At 47.9% G+C, this 22802-nt stretch overlaps 1 protein-coding gene across 1 annotated transcript in view; it reads right to left on the bottom strand.

The window, feature by feature from the left end:
* The window catches only part of LENG9 (leukocyte receptor cluster member 9), a 28055-nt gene extending 11337 nt beyond the window's left edge, over positions 1 to 16718 (bottom strand). The window contains exon 1 of the mRNA XM_033960699.1: positions 16481 to 16718. The gene's annotated coding sequence lies outside the window, so the exon portion shown is untranslated. The remainder of the gene's footprint in view (positions 1 to 16480) is intronic.
* Positions 16719 to 22802: the final 6084 nt, after the last annotated feature.

Genomic DNA, 22802 nt, shown 5'->3' with positions numbered 1-22802 from the left:
TAGATTCCTGGAAGAAAAAGGGATTGAGGGGTATAGATAGGTATAGACCATTGCTCAGGCAATGGGCATGGTGGGCCGCCGCGGGAGCGGACCGCTGAGCAGGATGGACCTAGGGTCTGCCTCAGCGGAGGCAACTTCTTATGTTCTTACCAGGCTATGCTCACACAACTAGCATGCTGTTTGTACGGTAAAAGAGGAGAGGGGCTGTGCCTGGTACTTGCTTAGCAGAGCAATCGCTAGGCACAGCTCCTCTTCCTGATCAGCTGATCACAGCTCTTGAGCCGGCAGGGGACGCCGCGAATCAAATGAGGAGCCAGTATATTGGGGGGCGGAGTCAATGCGGCAACGTGCAAGTCGGGTAGACAGTTGGAGGAGACAGACCACATGGCGGAGACAAACATGGCCGCCGGAAAAAAAATCAAACACCCGGTCCCGAACCAAAGACACACGGTGAAGACAAGGTAAATAGCGGTACTTAGAAGGGGGTACATTGGCCTGCGGGGACAAATCTTTTCACCGTTTTTGCGGGCAGTGAAAACTTTTGTCCCCATGTCTGCGGCGATTTGGCTATGGAGTCTCCATAACCCGCAGCCAAACTGCCGCCACGCCGCGGCTCCCTGCGAGGATCGCTCCCCGTGTCATTCTCTATTTCCAATTCTAAGCCTCAGCGAGCCTCCCTATCCTCTGTATTGGACTATCTTCTACACCTGTCTCAGTCTGGTCTCAAGTCGACATCTATACGAGTCCACCTGAGTGCTATTGCAGCTTTCCATCAGCCTCGACAAGGGAAACCTCTCTCTGCTCATCCTGTGGTTTTCAGATTTATGAAAGGACTTTTTCATGTCAATCCTCTCAAACCTCCTCCAGTGGTTTGGGATCTCAATGTTGTCCTTTCTCAGCTTATGAAACCTCCTTTTGAGCCTCTCAACAAGGCTCCACTAAAGTTTCTCACTTGGAAAGTGGTTTTTCTGGTGGCCCTCACGTCTGCTTGCAGGGTCAGTGAGCTTCAGGCCTTAGTGGCGGATCCACCTTTCACAGTATTCCATCATGACAAGGTTGTCCTCCGCACTCATCCAAAATTCCTGCCTAAAGTGGTCTCTGAATTTCATCTCAACCAATCCATTGTACTTCCAGTGTTTTTTTCCAAAGCCTCATTCTCATCCTGGAGAATCAGCTCTTCACACTCTAGACTGTAAACGTGCTTTGGCTTTCTACTTGGATCGCACCAAGCCACACAGAACTGCTCCTCAACTTTTCGTCTCCTTTGATCCAAACAAGTTGGGACGACCTGTATCGAAGCGCACCATCTCCAACTGGATGGCGGCTTGTATCTCTTTCTGCTATGCCCAGGCTGGATTACCCCTTCCCTGTAAGGTCACAGCAATGGCGGCCTCTGTAGCCTTCCTCAGATCGACACCAATTGAGGAGATTTGTAAGGCTGCCACTTGGTCCTCGGTTCATACATTCACCTCTCATTATTGTCTGGATACTTTCTCCAGAAGGGATGGACAGTTTGGCCAAACTGTGTTACAAAATTTATTCTCCTAAGTTGCCAACTCTCCCACCATCCCATTGAGGTTAGCTTGAAGGTCACCCACTAGTGAGAATACCTGCCCTCTTGTCCTGGGATAAAGCAATGTTACTTACCGTAACAGTTGTTATCCAGGAACAGCAGGCAGCTATTCTCACGTCCCACCCACCTCCCCTGGGTTGGCTTCTTTGCTAGCTACCTGAACTGAGAAGACGCGCCCGGACCATCGGGCGGGAAGGCACTGGCGCATGCGCGGTGCGGGCATCTCGAAACTTCTGAGTTTCTTCAAGCAAAATATGCTTGTGAGACGTCCGTATCGGGGCTCTGTCGGATGACATCACCCACTAGTGAGAATAGCTGCCTGCTGTCCCTGGATAACAACTGTTACGGTAAGTAACATTGCTTTATGCTCTCTGGATCTCAAGGAGGCCTACACACACATTCCCATCCACCGGCCTGTCCATACCTCAGATTTCAGGTGGGAAATCTTCATTTTCAATACAGAGTGCTCCCTTTCAGCCTGGCCTCGTTGCCCAGAGTCTTCACCAAGTGTCTGGTGGTGGTGGCCGTTGCGCTCAGGAACCATGATCTGCAAGTGTTTCCCTACCTGGACGACTGGCTCATCAAGGATTCCACGTCTCGGGGAGTCGTCCTCGCGACCCAACGAACTATCTGGTTTCTGCAGTCTAGGGTTCGAAATCAATTTTCCGAAATCCCATCTCCAACCTTCTCAGACTCTTCCATTCATCGGTGCTGTTCTGGATACTGTCCAACTCAGAGTGTTACTTCCTCAACAACATCTGGAAGCTCTTCTCCGTCTTTGTTATTTGATCTCCTCTTGCCCGTCCATCTCGACAAGACACATGATTGTTCTTCTGGGTCATATGGCCTCTACAGTGCATGTGACTCCTTTTGCCAGACTTCACCTCAGAATTCCTCAGTGGACCCTGGCATCTCAATGGACGCAGGTTTCCGACCCTCTGACTCGACACATCCAGGTCACACCTGCACTGACACAATCTCTTCGCTGGTGGATGCTCTCTTCCAATCTATCCAGAGGCTTACTTTTTCACACGCCCCCTCATCAGAAGGTTCTCACGACCGATTCTTCAACTTACGCTTGGGGGGGCTCATCTAGATGGTCTCTGTACTCAAGGCTATTGGACCAGTATGGATCGTCAGTGTTACATCAATCTCCTGGAACTCAGGGTAATTTTCAATGCTCTCAGTGCTTTTCAGCATCTGCTTCACGACCGTGTAGTCCTCATTCGCACGGACAATCAAGTCGCCATGTATTATGTCAACGAGCAGGGAGGCATGGGATTTGCCTCCCTCTGTCAGGAAGCTCTGAAAGTTTGGGATTGGGCAATTCGCCACAACACCTTCCTCAAAGCTGTTTACATTCAGGGGGCAGACAATGCCTTAGCGGACAACTTGAGTCGTCTTCTACAGCCTCACAAATGGATCTCCATTCCACGCCCCTTCATCACATCTTCTCTCAGTGGGGAACGCCTCAGATAGACCTCTTTGCAGCCCCCCCCCCCAACTACAAACTGCCTCAGTTCTGCTCCGGGATCTACACTCCTCATCGCCTCGAGGCAGATGCTTTTCTTCTGGACTGGACGAATCTCTTTCTATATGCGTTGCCTCTGTTTCCTCTAATTCAAAAGACGCTGGTCAAGCTGAAGTCCGACCACGCCACCATGATTCTGGTTGCTCCTCGGTGGCCCAGACAACCCTGGTACTCCCTTCTACTTCAACTCAGCAGCAGGGAGCCCTACCTTCTTCCAGTTTTTCCCTCTCTGCTTACGCAGAATCAGGGGTCTCTGCTTCATCCCAACCTGCAGTCTCTACACCTGCCAGCTTGGTTCCTCTCGACATAGCTCCTCTGCAGATTTCTCAATCTGTGAGGGATGTTTTGGAAGCTTCACGGAAGCCTACTACTAGACAATGCTATTACCAAAAATGGACTAGATTGGTGTGTTTCTCATTATAAGGAGCCTCTACTTTCCTCCTTAGCTTCAGTTTTGGATTATCTGTTGCACCTTTCTCAGTCTGGTCTTAAGTCTACTTCGATCCGAGTCCATCTTAGTGCAATTGCTGCTTTCCTATCAGCCTATTGAAGGGAAACCTATTTCTGCGCATCCTGTGGTTTCCAGATTCATGAAAGGACTTTTCAATGTCAATCCTCATCTCAAACCGCCTCCAGTGGTTTGGGACCTCAATATTGTTCTTGCTCAGCTGATGAAACCTCCATTTGAGCCAATGGACAAGGCTCATCTGAAATATCTCACTTGGAAAGTGGTGATTCTCATTAGCCTCATTTCTGCTCAGTGAGTCAGTGAGCTTCAAGCGTTGGTTGCAGATTCGCCTTTCACCGTGTTCCATCATGACAAGGTGGTTCTTCGCACTCATCCGAAATTCCTTCCTAAAGTAGTCTCGGAGTTTCATCTCAACCAATCTATTGTACTTCCAGTGTTTTTTCCAAAGCCTCATTCTCATCCTGGAGAATCAGCTCTTCATACTCTGGACTGTAAACGTGCTTTGGCATTCTACTTGGAACGCACCAAACCGCATAGAACTGCTCTTCAACTTTTTGTCTCCTTTGATCCGAACAAGTTGGGACGTTCTATCTCTAAGCGTACCATATCCAATTGGATGGCGGCATGTATCTCTTTCTACTATGCCCAGGTTGGGTTTCTTCTTCACAGTAAAGTCACAGCCCATAAGGTCAGAGCAATGGCAGCTTCTGTGGCTTTCCTCAGATCTACACCTATTGAGGAAATTTGTAAAGCTGCTACTTGGTCCTCGGTTCATACCTTCACTTCTCATTATTGTCTGGATACTTTCTCCAGACGGGATGGACAGTTTGGCCAAACAGTATTGCAAAATTTATTCTCCTAAGTTGCCAACTCTCCCACCATCCCACTTTGGTTAGCTTGGAGGTCACCCATTAGTGAGAATACCTGCCTGCTTGGCCTGGGATAAAGTACAATTACTTACCGTAACAAGTGTTATCCAGGGACAGCAGGCAGCTATTCTCACATCCCACCCACCTCCCTGGGTTGGTTTCTCTGCTAGCTATCTGAACTGAGGAGATGCGCCCTGGGCGGGAAGGCACTCGCACATGTGCGGTGCGGGTGACTTGAAACTTCGAGTTTCCTCAAGCAAGACTGAGGTGTCCGCATCGGGGCTCTGTTGGATCATGTCACCCATTAGTGAGAATAGCTGCCTGCTGTCCCTGGATAACACCTGTTACGGTAAGTAACTGTGCTTTATGACCTTAAGCAAAGACTGGTGTAACCTACATGAAGCAGCAGTTCTAACTGGACAGACTAGAGATGTGACTCTAGGTTTTTATATCTATTAATGTGTTATTTTAAAAAAAAACTGAATGTGAGTGACTTGACTGCCACCTGCTTTTCCTCTGGTCCTGTAGGCAGTTCTAGGTCCAATGCCTGAGTGTGACATGTGAATATTGAAGGAGATGAGTTCAGAAAAGCTTGGGATAAACAGGATCTCTAATCAGAAAATAATGGTATATATTGAGCTAAGGCCAGTACTGGGCAGACTTGCATGGCCAATGTCCTGTATATGGCCATTGAGTGGAGGATGGGCTGGGGATGGTTTAGATGGCTGGAATGAGCTTTGACAGAGACTCCAGCCAGAGCTCTGGTCTTCTGGCCAAGAAATATCTTAAAATAAAGGACAATTTAAATCAGTAATTGTATAGTGTATGGTTGTGCAGACTGGATGGAACATTTGGGTCGTTATCTGCCGTCATTTACTATGTTAGTATGGAAGAGCCACAGGCCCTGATGGTTCTAGAAAAGAACAGGCTGAAGATTTCATAAGTAAGCATTGTTTTACTGAGACAAACCAAAGGTCCTTCAAGCCCACTTTCCTGTTTCCAGCAATGATTAATTCAGGCCACAGACTAGATGTGATGCTGGAAGTAGTGATTCTTTATCCCAGGACAAGCAGGTAGCATATTCTCATGTGGGTGAAGTCAGCCACAGAGCCCTGGTACTGACAGCTGCTAAAGTGTACGTGCACTTTAAGAACTTTAGAAAGCTTGTGACTCCTAATGTGGAACCTTACATCACAAAGCTAGACTTGGGTTCCTCTTTCCTACCTGTATTGTCATTAGCAGATTTGATCAATGTGAAAAAGCAGTGGTCCAAACAGCTCTTGGTCATCCCACTTTCTACACTTTGCCCACTGAGAATATGATCATGTAATCATCCTCATTGTCTGTTTTTTAACCAGTTGTTAATCTACCATAAGAAACACTGCCTCTATCTGATAACTTCTGAGTCCCTCAGGAGTCATTGACAAGGTCCTCTGTCAAATCAAGATTCAAATAGCAACTGGCTCACCTTTAATCCAGATGTCTGTTCTCCCCTTCAAAGAAATGTAATGGAGTGGTGAGGCAAGATTTCCCATCACTTAAATTGTTTATTGAAAGCTTCTCTACTGTTAATAAGGACCGGGGAATCAATTCAGAGTGGTTTACATAAGATTCTGTAATGGTATTGCAATTGATACATGAGCTTCTGGGAGGAACTACAACACAAGAGCTGCTGTACGGCTGGTATCGAACAGGGTTTGAGTTGCAATGATGGATTTTCCATAAAAGAGCATCAGTAGTGGTGGTATACAAAGCAAAAAAATATGACAGACTATTAGCAACCCAAGCAGCAAGACTAGACCACCACCTCTCCAATCTGATGACCACAATGCCCAAATACAAAACCTTCAGGAAAGAATTTAAAACTATGCTATTTAAGAAATTTGTCAATTGATCTAACTAAACCTTCCTGACTCCCCAGATCCGAATGCATTTTCCAACTATCAACCTTATAATCTCCCTGGAAATGCCCAGGCCAATTCTTTTTGTAAACCACCTAGAACTGAAAGGTATTGGGATAGAAGACACCAATATAATGTAATGTAATAGAGTTTTTGCAATGGCTTGCGATAGTGCTGCCTGATTTATGAATCGATTCGGATTAGGGTTGTTTTTTTTTTTAAATCAGCCTGGCCGATTCAGGGCCCAACCTCAAGCGTCAGCGCTGCCTCTTGCTGGCCATCCACTGCCGCTCCTGCTTTAGGGGGTGAGGGAGGAAGGTCAGTCAGGAAGTGCGGCATTGTAGCAGTGTTATAAGAACTGCCAGCACCGGATCAGACCTTAGGTCCATCAAGTCCGGTGATCCGCACACGCGGAGGCCCAGCCAGGTGTACCCTGGCATAACCTTAGTCACCCGTATCCCTCTATGTGCCTTGCAAAGAGATGTGCATCTAGCTTGCCTTTAAATCCTAGAATGGTGGATTCCGCAATAACCTCCTCTGGGAAAGCATTCCAGGTGTCCACCACTCGCTGCGTGAAGCAGGACTTCTTGATATTTGTCCTGGACTTGTGTCAGCTGTGGGTTTCCTGTTTCGGTTTCATTTTTTTCGCTAACTAGGGCCGAGCCTGCCTTAGAGCCGCCCATAGGAATTCATGCGCCAGGCTCGACGAAGGAAAAACAACAGTAGTAGGCCCAGGAAGTGGGTGCAGGATTTCCCCCCCCCCCCCCCCCCGTTGCACTGAGCAATATAGAAGCACTGGTGGTGGAGGTTCAGGGACCGAATGGATCCTTTTACAAGGTATAGGAGATACGCCCACCATTTAGTTGGAGTGGGTTTTTTGGGGGGTTTTTTTGGTTCCTGCTTTCCAGTGGCTGCTGCTCAGGTCCATTTGCATTCTCGCACCACTTAGCTTGAATCCACAAGAGGTCCTAGAAGCCCGGCACCCCCAGGAATCTGCACATGATGAGTTGTCAGAGGATGGTAGAAGGAAACCTTCAGAGCCCCTCACCAAACCTCGGGGGCATGTGGATGTGACCCTATACAACATTCTCCTTTTTCTAAAATTCCTTCACTCCTTTTTAAACGTGCACCATTCCACTTTCAGCGTGTACTGCTGTTGTCTTTTGGAATAAGACTAGAGCAAGATTAATCACAGCAAAAGGGAACCTAGAAGAGGCACTTAGGCCTAGTCATAGAAGTAGGGAAGGGTGGGGGCAATAATCTCTAACTTTGCCACAGTCATAAAGGGAGGAAGATGTATTATTTTCCACAATTTGGAACATAAGAAGTTGCTGTACTATCTCTCTATTCTGTCTTTTCTTGAATTTTTCTGCATTCTGTTAAGAAATGCTTTGTTTCACTCTAGTAGCTGAGGCCTAGAAGTGTACTGGCCTGTAGAAGAATTGTAACATGACATGTTTCTGAGGTGGAGCTCTTGTGTGTGTGTTTCAGATGAGCTGCGTCAGAATTTGTGAGGAAGAATTTACCAGACTGCTGAAGTGCTGCCATTTGTTGCCTTTGTGCGATGGAATATCTAGATTTTAGTTGCACTGACTTTACCTATGAAATGTTAGTACTACAAATCAGTAGCTAAACTAAAAGTCCTTTTTTTTTTTTTTTTTTTTTGGGGGGGGGACAGCCAAGTAGAACAGCCTGCAGAGGATCACCAGTGCTGTAGCGATCCTAGCAGGCCATTGTGATTTGAATAATGATCAGACAACAAAAGGTAGAAGAAATAATTTTATTTTCTTTAGCACTCTCCAGACCAGTAGAGGTTAATCTTTACGAATGGGTATATATCCAATCATGACCAGCAGGTGGAGACTGAAAACAAAACTGTGGGACAGTATATAATATACTCCCTTCTCTATTTACATCAGTCTTCTTTCAGTCTCCAGCAGGTGTTGAGTGATCTGTACCCATCTCCCTTGGTAGGGCTGTTGGAATTTGTTTAGGGGGTTTCTAGTCCCTGTTTTTGGCCGGACAGAGCTTGGGCGGGCCCTGTTTGGGGGTCCGTCCGACCTCGGGGTGTCAAACCCGGCGGGTCTCGAGCGGGGTCCCTCCCCCCACTTCCTCCACCTCCCCACATTTTTTTAGAGGAGCCTCAGCAGTAAGCCTTGCCCCCTAAATCAAGCAAGGCATATTGCTTCGAGAGCCTGTGGAGTCTGTTCTGTAAAAAAAAAAAATCCTGAGGTAGTGCCGGTCTGAAGGGTTGTTTCCCTTTAAGAAAACTGTATTTTACTGTATTTTTTCATCTAACCGGCACTTTTTTCTAGCTAGGTCGCGTATGGAGCAATTGTGCCCTTCTCCGGGGGAGTGGGACACAATTAGGTCCAGCCACGAGGCACTCGCGGCCGGCCTGAACTCGGCGGTTTGGGTCGGTGAGGTGGTGGAGCTCCGTCGGCAGCAGCTGCAGGCGCCCAGAGCTCCCCGCCGATGGTGCCTCGCGAGTCGGCTGGGAGCAGTGGGGAAGCCCGGTCTTCCCCAACCGCCCATGGAGGGATTCGCCGAAGGATTCCCTCTCAGCTGATTTTTTGACAGCTGATGCCGACTTGCCTGTTTTAGCGGCTGGGACTGTTCAGCCTTCTCAGCCGCTATAGGCCATGGAGGGGAGCATTTTTGGCGGGAACTTCACCATTTTCTCTGTCTGGCCCCTCCATTTTGTCTGCAACCTCAGGTGACCTTCCCCCTGTATTGCAAACACGGGGGCAGGTTTCAGCAGGGACCCCTGCTGGGGCAGGGAGTCCCTGGGGACCCCCAGGGGTTTTTTGTCCCCAATTTAATTTCTTTCTTTGTGCAGACAATTGGGGGTCCCACGTGCACCTGGGGGGTTTCGGGGGGGTTTCCCTCCGCGCCCCCTATGGCTTGCCTCCCTCTTTTCGTTTGGCGTCCCCTCTTTCTCCTCCCTCATCCAAGCGCCCGCGGGGGGGCTTGGATTGTGAATTGGTGGTCGGAGGAGCGTGTTGGCATGGTTGAGAACCTGGCTGCTTTGGCGGGCTTCCAGGATCCTCTAGAAGGGACGCCCGCTGGCAGCGGGGCGGCGGTTTTCCCGTCTTCCAGAGCAGATGCGTCCGTGGTGCGCTTTTTATTCAGAGGGATGAGCTTTTAGACCTGATGTAGCAGGTCTCCTTGGTGCTGCATTTTCGAAGTTGCGCCACCGGAGACCCCGCGTATGGGGGCCCCTCTGCTTAGGGGGTCTGTCCTGTTTCCCGCTCTTTTCCTGTGCATCAGGATTTTCGGGATTTTGTGTTGGCGCAGTGGCCTACGGGTGCCGTTTCGTTTGGTGTGCGCCTTGGCTCATGGATATCCCATCCCAGAGGGGGATAGGGCTACCTTAATTACGCCAATGGGGGACGCGGTGGTCTCGGCACTTCCTAAGCGGCATACCGTGCCTGTTATGGACAGATCTGCTCTTAGGGTCTCTGAGGAGCGTACGTTAGAGACACTTCTTAAGTATAATTTTGATGTCTCTGCCTTGGGGGTCCCGGCAGCTATTTGTGTGGGGCTGGTGGCTCGCACCGTGTTTCGGTGGTCTGAGCATGTCCTGGATCGTGAGTCTGATGACTGGTCCTTAGTGGATCTGGAGGTGGTGAAGTTTGAGATGACTGCCTCGTTCCTCTCGGTTGTTCTTTGTGACTTGGTGCTGCTAAGTCTGGGTTATTTGGTGGCCGCACGCTGTACCTTGTGGCTTCGCGCTTGGTCGGCGGTTGCCGCATCCAAAACTGAACTTCCCAAAATTTCCCTTTCGGGGGTTGTTTTTTGTTTAGAGAGGACTTAGATCCGGTGGTTCAGACTCTGACGGACCCGGAGGTGCCCTGTCTGCCTGAGGACCGTGCCCGCCCGGCTTCTCGGGTTGGCATTGCCCGGGGGCGTCTGCGGGAATTTCGCAAGTTTCGCCTGGGGCATGGGACTGTTTCTTTCCAGGCTTCCGGTTTTTCCCCGGGGTCGATTGGCTTAGCGCATGCAGTCTTTTTCAGGGGGCCCGTCGGGGGGCTGGGAGTTTCCCCCCCGGTTCCCCTGCTGCCCGTCCTGCGCGATGTCTCTTTGCCGGCGCCCCCTTTGGTTCCCGGGGGTGCCCGGCTTCGCAACTTGTTTCCAAAGTGGGCCAAGATCACGTCCGATCAGTGGGTCCTGGTGGTGGTGCGGGACGGTTATGTACTTGAATTTTATCCGCTCTCTGCCGGATCATATCTAGCCTTTCCATGTCAGGTGGCATGGGAGTCGCTAGCCTTTCGCCAGACCCTTCAGCGCTTGCTAGATCTCTAAGCAGTTGTCCAGTGTCCCCTCAGGAGTGCAGTATCGGCTGGTACGCCATTTCCTTTATGGGGCCCTAAAGGGAGGGGACCTTTCGGCCCATCCTTGGTTTAAATTGAGGTCAACAGGACTCTCAGAATTCCCTTTTATTTGCATGGACACACTGCAGTCTGTCCTTCTGGCGGTTCAGCCGGGGGAGTTCCTGACTTCTCTCGCTCTGGCGGAGGCCTACTTGCCTGTTTCCATTCGGGCCGCTCCTCAGCTCTTTCTTTGCTTGGCGATATTGGGTCTGCACTATCAGTTCTGGGTGCTTCCCTTGGGCCTGGCCACGACTCCCCGGACGTTCGCCAAGTTAATGGTGGTCGTCACGGTGGCATTGCAGTCAGAGGGCATTCTGGTGCACCCCTTCTGGGATGACTGGTTGTTTCGGGCGAAGTCGTTGCAGGAGAGCGCCCGAGTTACGGCTCAAGTGGTTGAGTTTCTCTGGTCGCTGGGCTGGGTGGTCAACCTTTCCAAGAGTCGGTTGGTCCCCGCTCAGTATCTGGAGTACCTTGGAGTTCTGTTCGACACCTCCTTGGGGAAGGTCTTCCTTCCAGAGGCCCGGGTAAGCAAATTGCAATCTCAGATTCGCCTTCTTTTGGCGTCCCGGTGTCCTCGGGCGCAGGATTTCCTCCAAGTCTTGGGGTCGATGGCAGCGTTCCTGGATGTTGTGTGGTGGGCCCACATGTCTCTTCAGTATGCTCGGCTCCGTAGATGGTCACCCCAGTGGCTCAGTTTGGAGGTCCCTGTCCCTCTGTGAGGCTTGACGCGCTGCAGTCTTCTTTGGTGGCTCCAGACCTCTCATCTGGTCCAGAGGATGAGTCTGGACCTATCGCAGTGGACGGTGCTTCTCTCGGATGCCAATCTCCTCGGTTGGGGGGGGCTCAATGTCTAGGGGCACCTGGTCCATGGAGGAGGCATCCTGGTCAATCAACATGTTGGAGACTAGAGCCGTCCCTCTGGCGCTATTAGCCTTCCGCTCCCGCTTGAGGGGCAAGTCGGTCAGAGTCCGGTCTGACAATGCCACAGCGGTGGCTTATGTCAATCGTTGAGGCACCAAGAGCGCTCAGGTGGCGGAGGAGGCGGCTCGGCTCATGCTTTGGGGCGGAGTCACGCCTTCTGGACCTCTCGGCCTCTCACATGGCCGGGGTAGAGGTTGTTCAGGCGAACTTCCTCAGTCACATCTTAGATCACAGAGAGTGGTGTCTCAGCCCTGTGGCTCTTCAGTTGATAATGCCGGCTTGGGGTCAGTCCCTGATGGACCTGTCGGCCTCGAGTGGCAAGGCCAAGGTGTTCCGCTTCTTCAGTCGTCGCAGGGATGGACTGGCCGAGGGTCTGGATGCTCTGGTTCAAGCATGGCCAACAGAGGGGCTGTTGTGCATGTTCCCTCCGTGGCCATTATTGGGCAGAGTTCTTCTCCGCATTGTTCGCCATCCGGGTCTGGGGGTTCTGGTGGCTCCAGATTGGCCTCGACATCCGTGATACGCAGATCTGGTGACACTTTGGTGGCGGATCCTCTTCCTCTGCCTCCCTTGGACGACCTTCTGACGCAGGGTCCCATTCCCATGTTCGACCCGTCTCCCTTCTGTCTTACGGCTTGGCTTTTGAAAGGGGTCGCCTTGGTAAGAAGGGGTATTCAGATAGGGTGATTTCTACACTCTTGGGGTCCTGGAGGCTTTCTACCTCTCAGGCTTCTGTGTGGATTTGGCACTTCTTTGAGGGGTGGTGCCAGGTGCGAGGAGTGGTCTCTCTTCGCGTTTCTGTGCCTAACTTCTTAGAGTTCTTGCAAGATGGCATGGATAGAGGCCTGGCTTCGGCTTCTCTCCGGGTTCAGCTTGTGGCCTTGTCAGCCTTTCGGGGGTTTGTGACGGGTCAGCGTTTGACAGCCATTCCTGATGTGATTCGCTTTTTGCGGGCGGCCAAGGTGCTCAGGCCTCCCGTGCGGTCCTCTATTCCCTCTTGGAATCACAGTCTGGTTCTCTCTATTCTGATGCACCCGCCCTTCGAACCGTTGGGCGGCTGCTCTTTGAAGGACCTTCCTCTGAAGACGGTCTTTTTGGTGGACATTTCTTCCGCTAGGCGTGTTTCTGAGCTACATGCTTCTCTTGAAGGCTCCCTTCTTGGAGTTTTCTAGGGAGCAGGTTGTCTTGAGGCCTGTTCCTTCCTTTTCTGCCAATAGTAGTTTTTCCTTTTCATGTCAATCAATCTGTGGTCCTCCCGGTCTTGGGTAGTTGGGAGGGCTCTTCTGAGCAAAGTCAGCTGAGCATGTTGGATGTTGGTCGGGTCCTTCGCTCTTATGTGCACCGGACCCAGGAGATCAAGAAATAAAATCATCTCTTTGTCCTTCTGACTGGTCCTCTTAGGGGGGCTGGCGCTTCTAGGGCTACTATTGCATGCTAGATCAAGGAGACTTTTGCTTCCGCTTCTCTTCTGGGGCAGCAGCCCGTTCCGGAGTTTCTCAAAGCTCATTCTACTCGGGGTCAGGCGGCTTCTTGGGCTGAGTCGTCGCTCGTGCCTCCAGTAGACATTTGTACGGCTGCGGTTTGGTCTTCCTTGTATTCCTTTGTCAGACTCTTTCGGGTAGATGTTCTGGCGTGTCAGGACGCGGTGTTCGGTGTGTGTGTTCTGGTGTCGGCCCTTCGGGGGTCCCGCCCGTGTGAGGGACTGCTTTGGTACGTCCCATTCGTAAAGATTAACCTCTACTGGTCTGGAGAGTGCTAAAGAAGGAGAAATTAGGTTCTTACCTGCTAATTTACTTTCTTTTAGCTTCTCCAGACCAGTAGAGGTCCCCACCCTGTCTATTGTTGTTGTGCTTGGGGCTGTTTCGCAGGCAGTTTTTGTTTTTTGCTGCAGGTTCTAGTATTTTTCTAGGGCCGGGGAGAATTAAAGAACAGCGGCTGTGGCTCAGCTGGCTTAGCTGGCGAGCTGTGGGGACATTTTCCTTCTGGTATTTCTCCTCTGCATTTTCCAACAGCATTTGGGTATGTTATTTGTTACTCCTGTTCGGAGTATTGTTTTCTTTCTGTTTTCCAGTTCTTAGTTCTGCTTGGCTATTCGGCAGACTGATGTAAATAGAGAAGGGAGTATATTATATACTGTCCCACAGTTTTGTTTTCAGTCTCCACCTGCTGGTCATGATTGGGTTTCGTAAAGATTAACCTCTACTGGTCTGGAGAAGCTAAAAGAAAGTAAATTAGCAGGTAAGAACCTAATTTCTCCTTCTGTTTTATGATTAAAATATGTCAGATTTGAAATCTGTATCCTGCCTGAGCTGGTGTTAGACCGCGAACGTGAGCTAGGATTTAACAGAGAGAGGAAAAGTCTTTTTTGTTTGTTTATTTTGTTTACACCACAGTGCCAGTGTGGGTAGGAGAGGGCAAAGGGAGTGAAGAGGTATAAAATAAACCCACCAGGATGTTTGAAAAAAAACAAACACCCAATTGGACAGGAAAATTGAATCGAAAAATCGATTCAATAGGCTGAATTGAATTGAAATTTTTTTTTCCTGAATCAGGCAGCACTAGTTTGCTCCATGTTGGCTTTGTCTTAATCTAATAAGGATTTATGGGCCATGCTATGCTTACAAAAATGGAGTATGGAGAACTGACAGGAGTGGTATAAGGAAGCTTAGGTCTATATTACAGCATAGAGAAGCATTAGGCTAAGATCTTGGGGAACTGAAGAGATAAAGATGTATTATGTGATTAAAGGGGACTTTGATACAACTCTAAGGTATTGCGAGAAGTACATTAAAAACATTTGGGGAGGAGCATGTGCGAGGAAGCCACGAGGTTAGAAGCAAGCCTTGAGGTAGGTAGAGTCTGTTTAGTCATCATCCAGTGTTTAGCAGAGTACTTGGTTCCCTGGTGGTAATAGGATGCAGGCCGGTACCATGCCTTTGTATAGGCTAAGTCAATTGTTTCTGGAAACAGTCTCTACTATTTTACCCAATACTAGGCTTACCCGTCTATAGTTTTCTAGGTCACATTTGGAACTTTCTTTAAAAATTATCTTTATTTTAGTCACTGTCCAATTCTCAGGTACCATGCTTGATTTTAAAAATAAGGTGCAAATTAGTAGTAGCAGAGCTGTAATTTCATTTTGTAAGAACATAAGAATAGCCTATGCTCCATCAAACCCAGTAGCCCGTTCTCACGTTGGTCAATCCAGGTCCGTAGTACTTGGCCAAAACCCAAGGAGCAGCAATATTCCATGCTACCAATCCAGGGCAAGCAGTGGCTTCCCCCATGTCTTTCTCAATAACAGATTACAATATAGACTTCCTCCAGGGAGGGGGGGTTACCCATTGACACCCACAGAGTTGGTTCCTATGCTTGGTGTGGCTTTCTGACCCTTGTGCCAAAGAGGAGGCAAGACATGGTTAATTTGGTCCTGAGTTTGGGACTTGTAGTCTTGATTTTCTTATAGTTATACTGTGGGACAATCATAACTACAAGTCCCAGCATGCACTGGGGTAAACCCAGGACCGGATCAACCCTGTCCAAATCTGCATCCAGTTGGTGGCCTTAGGTTTGGAGCCAGAGGAGGGATTCTCAACCCAGTTTTCATGACATATCTAGCCAGTCAGATTTTCAAGATCCCTAAAATGTATATGCATGAACTAAATTTATAGGCTTTACCTCCATTACATGCAAATTTATCTCCTATTTGTGCACTATGGGTATCTTGAGAATATGACTGGCTGGGTGTGTCCAAGGATAGGACTGAGAGAAGTGACATCAATTACCCACAAAGCCCTGAGGGCAACAGTTTCCTGTCATGAGAAAGACACCTGCCGAGGAGGGAGGTACATTCAAAATAAACTAGTAAAATGGGGGCAGCTGGGTGAAACTTGGCTTCTATTGCCAAATGCTTTCCAGAGCTGTTAAAGCAACAGCCCATTGACTTGGCAAGGTGCCCACTTGGCCACGCCTCCTTCAAGCTATTGTTCATCAGCTGTGTTAGCAGTAGCCATGCCAATGCCAGGGAGGTGGCTAACCGGGATGCCAACTAACTGCAAGATTCAGTCTCAGATTGTCAAGCACAGCTGTGCTTGGGGCTTTTTTGAGGGGGTTCAAGGACCAGCACCTTGGTCCTTAAAGAGCTTAGTGGCTGCTTGCGGGGGGGGCCTGGCTACTGTGGGGTGAGCCTTAAAATGTACTTATTGTGCCACACCTGCTAATCCAGGACATTCTGGCACTTGATGTCCCATCCCCTCCCTGAAAGCTACAAGGGCTTCTAAGGACAAAGACTTAGGAGTCAACCCTTAGTCATGTACTGAAGGGAAATCTTTGTCAGTCAGTCCAACAAAAGGATATCACTCTAACAATCCGCAAAAAAAAGCCAGAAATGACTTTGTTTTTTAAATCGTGGATCTAAGTTAATAATACATTTTTGACAAGTTTTCAAAGGGCAGACCCACTCACATATTGCCTTATTCCTTTTGTATTGCTTATTCCTCTGTATTACCTTTAAAGCAGACTAAATATGGCTAGTTCCACCACTTCATCCAGGACTGTAGCTCTAATGTATTTTTTGATTCATCTGTATCTTTTGTTCATTCTAGACCTGAAATGGATGAGCTCAGTCCAGGTAAAAGGTATCAGCTTATATTTTATATATCATATTTCTTATGACTTTGGAGAGGGCAGCAAAGTCTCTTGCTGAGAGCAGGTGAAGAGACAGAGAGTGGACTCTGTTCTGTCCCCCAGCACCTCCCTTCTATGGTTGGGGAAAAAAACAAGGCCAGAGAAACCAGGAAGAAAGCAACTTTGTTGAAAATGACAAAATAGGAAAGTGACTTACCGCTCTCTGGGTGTTGATCTGTAGGCCTATAGGCAGCCCAGGCGAGAAGAGCAGTCCTGGGTCTGTTGCCAGTGCCTCTGGAAGCCCCTGGCGCCTGCTCGCATGGCAGAGAGCCCAGGAGGCCGAGGGAGAGAGAGCAGGGTGGGGCTGGTTTTCTTTTACCCTGGGAGGCCGGCAGAGGGCAGGTCCTGCCTTTCTAGAGCTGGGATGTGGCCCAAGTCATGCTGGGACCTGCAATTTCAGGTGAGCTCTGCAGATCCCTGCATGCATTTGGGGTAATCCCAGGAATGGAGCCAGATGGCAATGATCCCTAGTTCCTTTAGCAGAGCTCCTGCCTATTCCCTTTATTTCTTGCTTTGGATCCACCCCTCCCTTTTTGGCTTTGTTTTTTTGTAGGAGGATGTGTGTCATATGTGTCTCTGACTGTTAATGTCTAACGTGCTTCTGAGCAGACGAGGGTCAAGCCGTGAGAGACATGCAGGGTGCCTGGGTGGAGCCACGATACATCTTCCAAGTGGATGCAAACTTAAAACCTTCCTTTTTAAAGATGCTTTTACATTATAATTTTAGTTTTAGTATTATGTTTTCTATATGAAACCTGTGTTAATTATTTCCTTTTGTGTTTCCCATCAATGTTTCTTCTTTACTTTATGAATTGTAGTTCTTCCCTTCTTTCCCGTTTATCAATGTTAATAATCATGAGTTCTTACCCATTATTTAATAATTGTATGTACTGTATTGTTTGTTTGTTTTTATATTTACTAATTGTTAAATTTAAAGTGTACATCGCTTAGAATATTTGATTAAGCGATTTATCAAATCATCTAATAAACTTGAAACTTCCATCAATCGTACCATTTCAGGATTGACAGTGATCCATCTCTTTCAGGAGGGTGAAATCTTTGTTAGTATGCTCTAAAGGTTAAGTAATAACACAATATGGAAAATAAGGTGTCCCATTTTTATTGGACTCGGTGATTTCCAAACCCCAGCCAGTCAGGTTTTCAGGATATCCACAATGAATATTCATGAGATCGAGTTGCATACACTGCTTCCTTAGTACAAGGGTAAATCGAAAAGTAAAGGCAAAATACATTTAACGGCTTTAATAGAAGTAATCGTGAGCAATTGAACTTATCACTTTTCCACAGTTCTCATGCAAGACAACACATTTGTTGTTCAACTAGCTTCTGCATTCCTGGAGAAGTTTTTCAGCTGCTCCCAAAGCCAGGTACGCACCTGACTGGCTGGTGATACTCTAGGACAGGGTCGGGAACCACTGGTCTAAAAGAAAGATATTGCCTCATATTCCATTGTTGTTATTTATTAATCATCTCTTGTTAGGGTTGGAATTGTGATATGCTAATTGGTCTTGTACTTCTTCAGGTGACAAGGGGTGGGGATTGTGCGTATGTGAGGAGAAGGCCTCCCTCATGCTGGCTTTCAGGGAGTCTGAGGAAACGCCCTGCACTCGCAGCTGCCAGTGCTGTGGGATTGCTTGGCTGGCAATGTCTGTGTATCAGGCAGATTGAGCAACAGGATTTTTATATGTTGTAATTTAAGGAGAGGAGTTTCTTTTGAGAGCTGCACAGGCTGAGGTCTTCAATTATGCTACAGAACAGCATGGGGTGGCAGCAGGACAACACGTAATAGGATAGGGAACACGTTATCACAGTACAGGGTTGAGGAGTGGGTTCAGCAGGAAGCCTCATCTCCATGGATCTGGACAAGGTCTGCTGTCTCCAACAGATTTCAAGTTTAATAAAAACTTTGATGCCATTCATTAGTGAACCACTTGAGTGGTATAAATATACATATATAAAAAGAGTAAAAAAAAACCCCCAAAAACCAACACAGTTAAGCATATAATATAACAAAGAGTAGAAGAACATTACAGTATGTATCCATAAATATAGAGTAAAACAGTACACTGATATATATATTAAAAATACAGTAAAGCATGCTATATAAAAAAAGAACAGTAAAGCATGTACGTATAAATTTATAAAATATATAAAAAGAGCAAAAAAAAAAAAAAATTAGAAAGTTGTACTAACGTTTTTAGCCCTGGCCATGGCGGTAACAGCTCAGATGCTCATAGTAATTCTATGAGCATCAGAGCTGTTACCACAGCAGCTGGCACCAAAAACACTAGCGTGGCTTTGTAAAGGAGGGAGATAAATACATAAAATATGTGAACAGGGTAAAAACAGTAAAATAGACCATATAAAGAGAGTAGAATAACAGTAAAGCACATAAAAATATATAAAAAGAGTAAAAGATCAGAAAGCATAGAATAATACCAGAACAATAGAATTGCATTCCCTCTGCTAGAAGTTCCAGGCTAGCACCTCTCCCCCCCCCCCCTCATAGCCCCATGATATAGTTTATTAAGAGTAATGCATAAAGAAAGTGTACATCTTAAGAGACAACGTGAATTTAGAGAAGGGAGGCTCCAGTCAAAGATTCAGCGGTACTGAATTCTGTAGAGAAGGCCCTGAAAATAAAGTTATCCCAGGACAAGTAGCATATTCTCACGTATGGGTGACATCACCGACGGAGCCCCGGTACGGACCACTTTAAAAGTGCATCGCCGCTTAAGTCTTAGAAAGTTCGCAATAGCCCGAACCGCACATGCGCGAGTGCCTTCCCACCCAACGTAGGGCGTGCAGTCCCTCAGTTTCTTAGTTTCTGCAGAGCTAAGAAGATGTGTGTTTTTTCAACAGCCATTGAAATTTTTTCTTCCGCTGCCTTCCCGCTCTCGTGGACTTTTGACTTTTCAGTCATTTTCTTTTGTTTGTTTAGTTGAATTCAGTAGAAAATCAAACTCCAAAACGTAACAATTTTCATTTTTTCCCTTTCACGGGTTTGGCCCAGCAGGGCCTGTTCGACCACCTTGGCCTCTGATTTTGATTTAGCCGGGGCCGTTTTCCCTTCGATGTTCCGCCCGCAAACGGGTTTCAAAAAGTGTGGACGTTGTGCTCGCTGCATTTCTGTGACTGACCTGCATTGCTGGTGCCTCTAGTGTTTCGGACCCGAGCACCATCCCGACAACTGTTCCCGTTGTTCTTCTCTGCAGAAAAGAAATTTAAAAAACCGCTTGATTCAGCAACGTCTTCTTTTTGGTGTCGTGATGGAAGGAGACTCGACATCACTCTTGATGGCAGTGCCATCTAAATCGATCCTACAACTTTCGACACCGGTGGAACCATCTTCGGTGTCGCATCCTTCAGTGTGTAAGCCGTCAAAGAAGCCTTCCCCCACCCCCTCTGGGCCTCAGGTTAAAGTAGCAGTAAGCCAAGTCCTGCCGACCTCAAAGAGGCCCAAGATCTTGGTAAGTGCCTCAACATCGGCCTCCTCATCGCCAGAGCATAGAGCCACACTGAAGGTACCAGCCAAAAAGCCAGCAGTACCAGTGTTTACTCTCAAGAAAAAAATAGACAATTTGCTAAGAGAGGAATTGGGTGAGCATTTTCAAATGCTGGTGCCGAACCAACTTCTGCCCACGTCAACACCGACTCCCCCGGTGCCAGTCCAGTCTGAGCCCTCGACACCAGTTGCACCTGTAGTGGAGTCTCCATTGGTGCAGACACTTCTGGTTAAGGATTCGGCACTTCTGACTTGTCAATATTGTTCGTCCTCAACAAAGACATCCCCTGAAACGACACCGGTGCAGTCTGGAAAATCACTCCAGAAATTAAAACATCTCGGGCCTTCGACACCGAGTGCTCAACACCCATCCCGGTCTGTTCAGGATTCAGACCTATGGGGGGATTCAATCTGAACAAGATCCTATCTGCAGATGAGGGTTATTCAGATGATGAATCCACTCGCCACTCTTCTCAAGAGGCTCCTCTATTGTCTGAGAAATCCTTTCTCCAAGTTTCTTTGGGAGATGTCAGAGACTTTGTCCATCCCTCTGAAGTAGAGAGTTGCGCGGGGACAGAAATCCCACCCGTCCCCGCCAAAATCCCACCCGTCCCCACCCGTCCCCAAGAGGAATCCCTCCATCCACACCCGTCCCCGTGAGGAATCCCTCCATCCCTACCCGTCCCCGTGAGAAATCCCTCCGTCCCCACCCGTCCCCGCGAGGAATCCCCTCCTTCCCCACCCGTCCCCGCGAGGAATCCCCTCCGTCACCATCCTTCCCTATAAACTTCAGAAATAGTTATTTTATTTAATTATGCTACTGAATTAAAGGCTCTGGTAGAGACCCATTTACAAATAAGCAAAGAGACTTTATTAATTGGGAAGAATACATACTTTGTAAATGGGTTTCTACCAGAACCTCTAATGTAAATATAAAATATAAATACTCAGCTGATGAGAACCCACAAACTGTCAGCTGAGGACTTCCTTTGCAGTTGGCCGGGGGTCCCTTTTGCCAAGCTTGGCAGGCAGCAGTAGCGTCCCTGAGTCACAGATGCTGACACCTCAGTGGCTCATGGATGCTGCCAGCGACTGCTGCGCTTGGTGGAGGGGAGTTCTGGCCATCTCTAGAGGAGGTCCTCTGCTGGCGGTGCTTGGGGATCCCCACCAGTCACAGCAAGGGTCAACAAGTACTTCAACACTGTAGAAATAAAACCAGAAATGCATTTCCTTTTCTTTTGAACACAAAACAAAGACATCTGCCATATACATTTCCCAAAGCTAACATATTTTAGTCAATAAATTCCGTTTTTTACCTTCGTTGTCTGGAGACTTATTTTTCCATAAAGTTGGTCCCAGTTTCTTTTTTCCGCTTTCCCATCTTCTGTAAATTCTTCTGTTGCTGTCCATTGGTTCCCCCTACCATGGTCCAGCATTTATCTCTTTCTCATCTTTCGTGCCTGCCCACCAGCCCCATGCCCAACATTTCTCCTTCTATCACCCCTCTCCAACACTATGCCACATCTCTCCCTCCATTCCAATATTCCTCCCTCTTGCATCCCTTTCAATCTGTCCCATTGTTCCCTTGCCACATTTCTCACTCTCATCTTTTTCTTCCCTATCACATTCTGTACCTTCCTCCCTACGACCAAAAATTCTCCTCTTTCTTCCATTTGCCGTGTGTGTGCCGTGAGGGAGGTCTGGTGCCCCAGAGTAAGAGCAGGGGTGCCCACACTTTATGGGCTTGCGAGCTACTTTATAATGACTAAGTCAAAATGATCTACCAACAATAAAATTTAAAAAAAACACAAAGCACAATGAAAGGCAGATGACTCTATGCAATGTCACCTCGGTAACAAAATACAAAAATAGACAAATACACCCCCTCCCTTTTTACTAAACCACAATAGTAGGTTTTAGCACAGGGAGTTACGCTGAATGCCTCGCGCTGCTCTCAATGCTCATAGGCTCCCTGCGCTAAAAAACGATATTGCGGTTTAGTAAAAGGGAGCCATAGTGCAAAATATAGACAGCAGATATAAATTCTCAAAACCGACACATTTTGATCACTAAATTGAAAATAAAATCATTTTTCCTACCTTTGCTGTTTGGTGATTTCATGAGTCTCTGGTTGCACTTTCTTCTTCTGACTGTGCATCCAATCTTTCTTCCTTTCTTTCAGCCTCCTGTATGTTTCCTGTCCTCCAGACCTCATTCTCTCCCCCAACTTTTTCTTTCTGTCTCCCTGTTCCCCCTTCTTTCTGTCTCCTTGTCTGCCCCCTTTCTTTCTTTCTCCATGCCCTCCCCCAAGCCACTCGGTTTGCTGCCACCGCCATCGGGGAATAGCCCCCAAGCTACCGCTGTCCCAAACTTTCCCTGCAGAAGCGTCACGCTGACCAGCATTCCGCTCCCTGATGTCAATTCTGACGTAGGAGATGAAGTTCCGGGCCAACAAGGCATTTCTCCTCATTCCATCCAGCCTGAGCCCCATCTCTCCTTGATCCAGCATTTCCCTTCTGTGTTTGTCAGAATTACCATTCCACCTATTTTCCAGCATCACCCCTCTTTGTGTCCATCTCACCTAAATCCCTATCTCACCACTTTTTCAGAATCTTCATTTGTCTCTGTCCTTGTCTTTACCCCATGTTCACCATTTGCCCTTTCAATGTCTTTATCTCCCCCCCCCCACACTTTTTCAGCATTACTTATATGTCTCTATTTCACCTCCTCTTCATGTCCCCTCTGTATCTCTATCCTTATTCAGTAAGTCCTGCTTACTCTTTCTCTTCTTTGTGTCACTATCTCCATTTTCAGCTTTCCCCCCTTTTCCTTTGTTACTGCACCCGGTAGCCAGAATCTTTCCACCCTCCCTCCACTCCGGCCCAGCCCAGTATGAAATATTTCCTTTTGTTTCCCTCCCCTCTCTCTTTCTCTCTCTCTTCTCCTCCCTCAC

Source organism: Geotrypetes seraphini, chromosome 10 (assembly GCF_902459505.1).
Source record: "Geotrypetes seraphini chromosome 10, aGeoSer1.1, whole genome shotgun sequence".
Lineage (NCBI taxonomy): Eukaryota > Metazoa > Chordata > Amphibia > Gymnophiona > Dermophiidae > Geotrypetes > Geotrypetes seraphini.
This window is presented reverse-complemented; position numbering and strand designations above follow the sequence as displayed.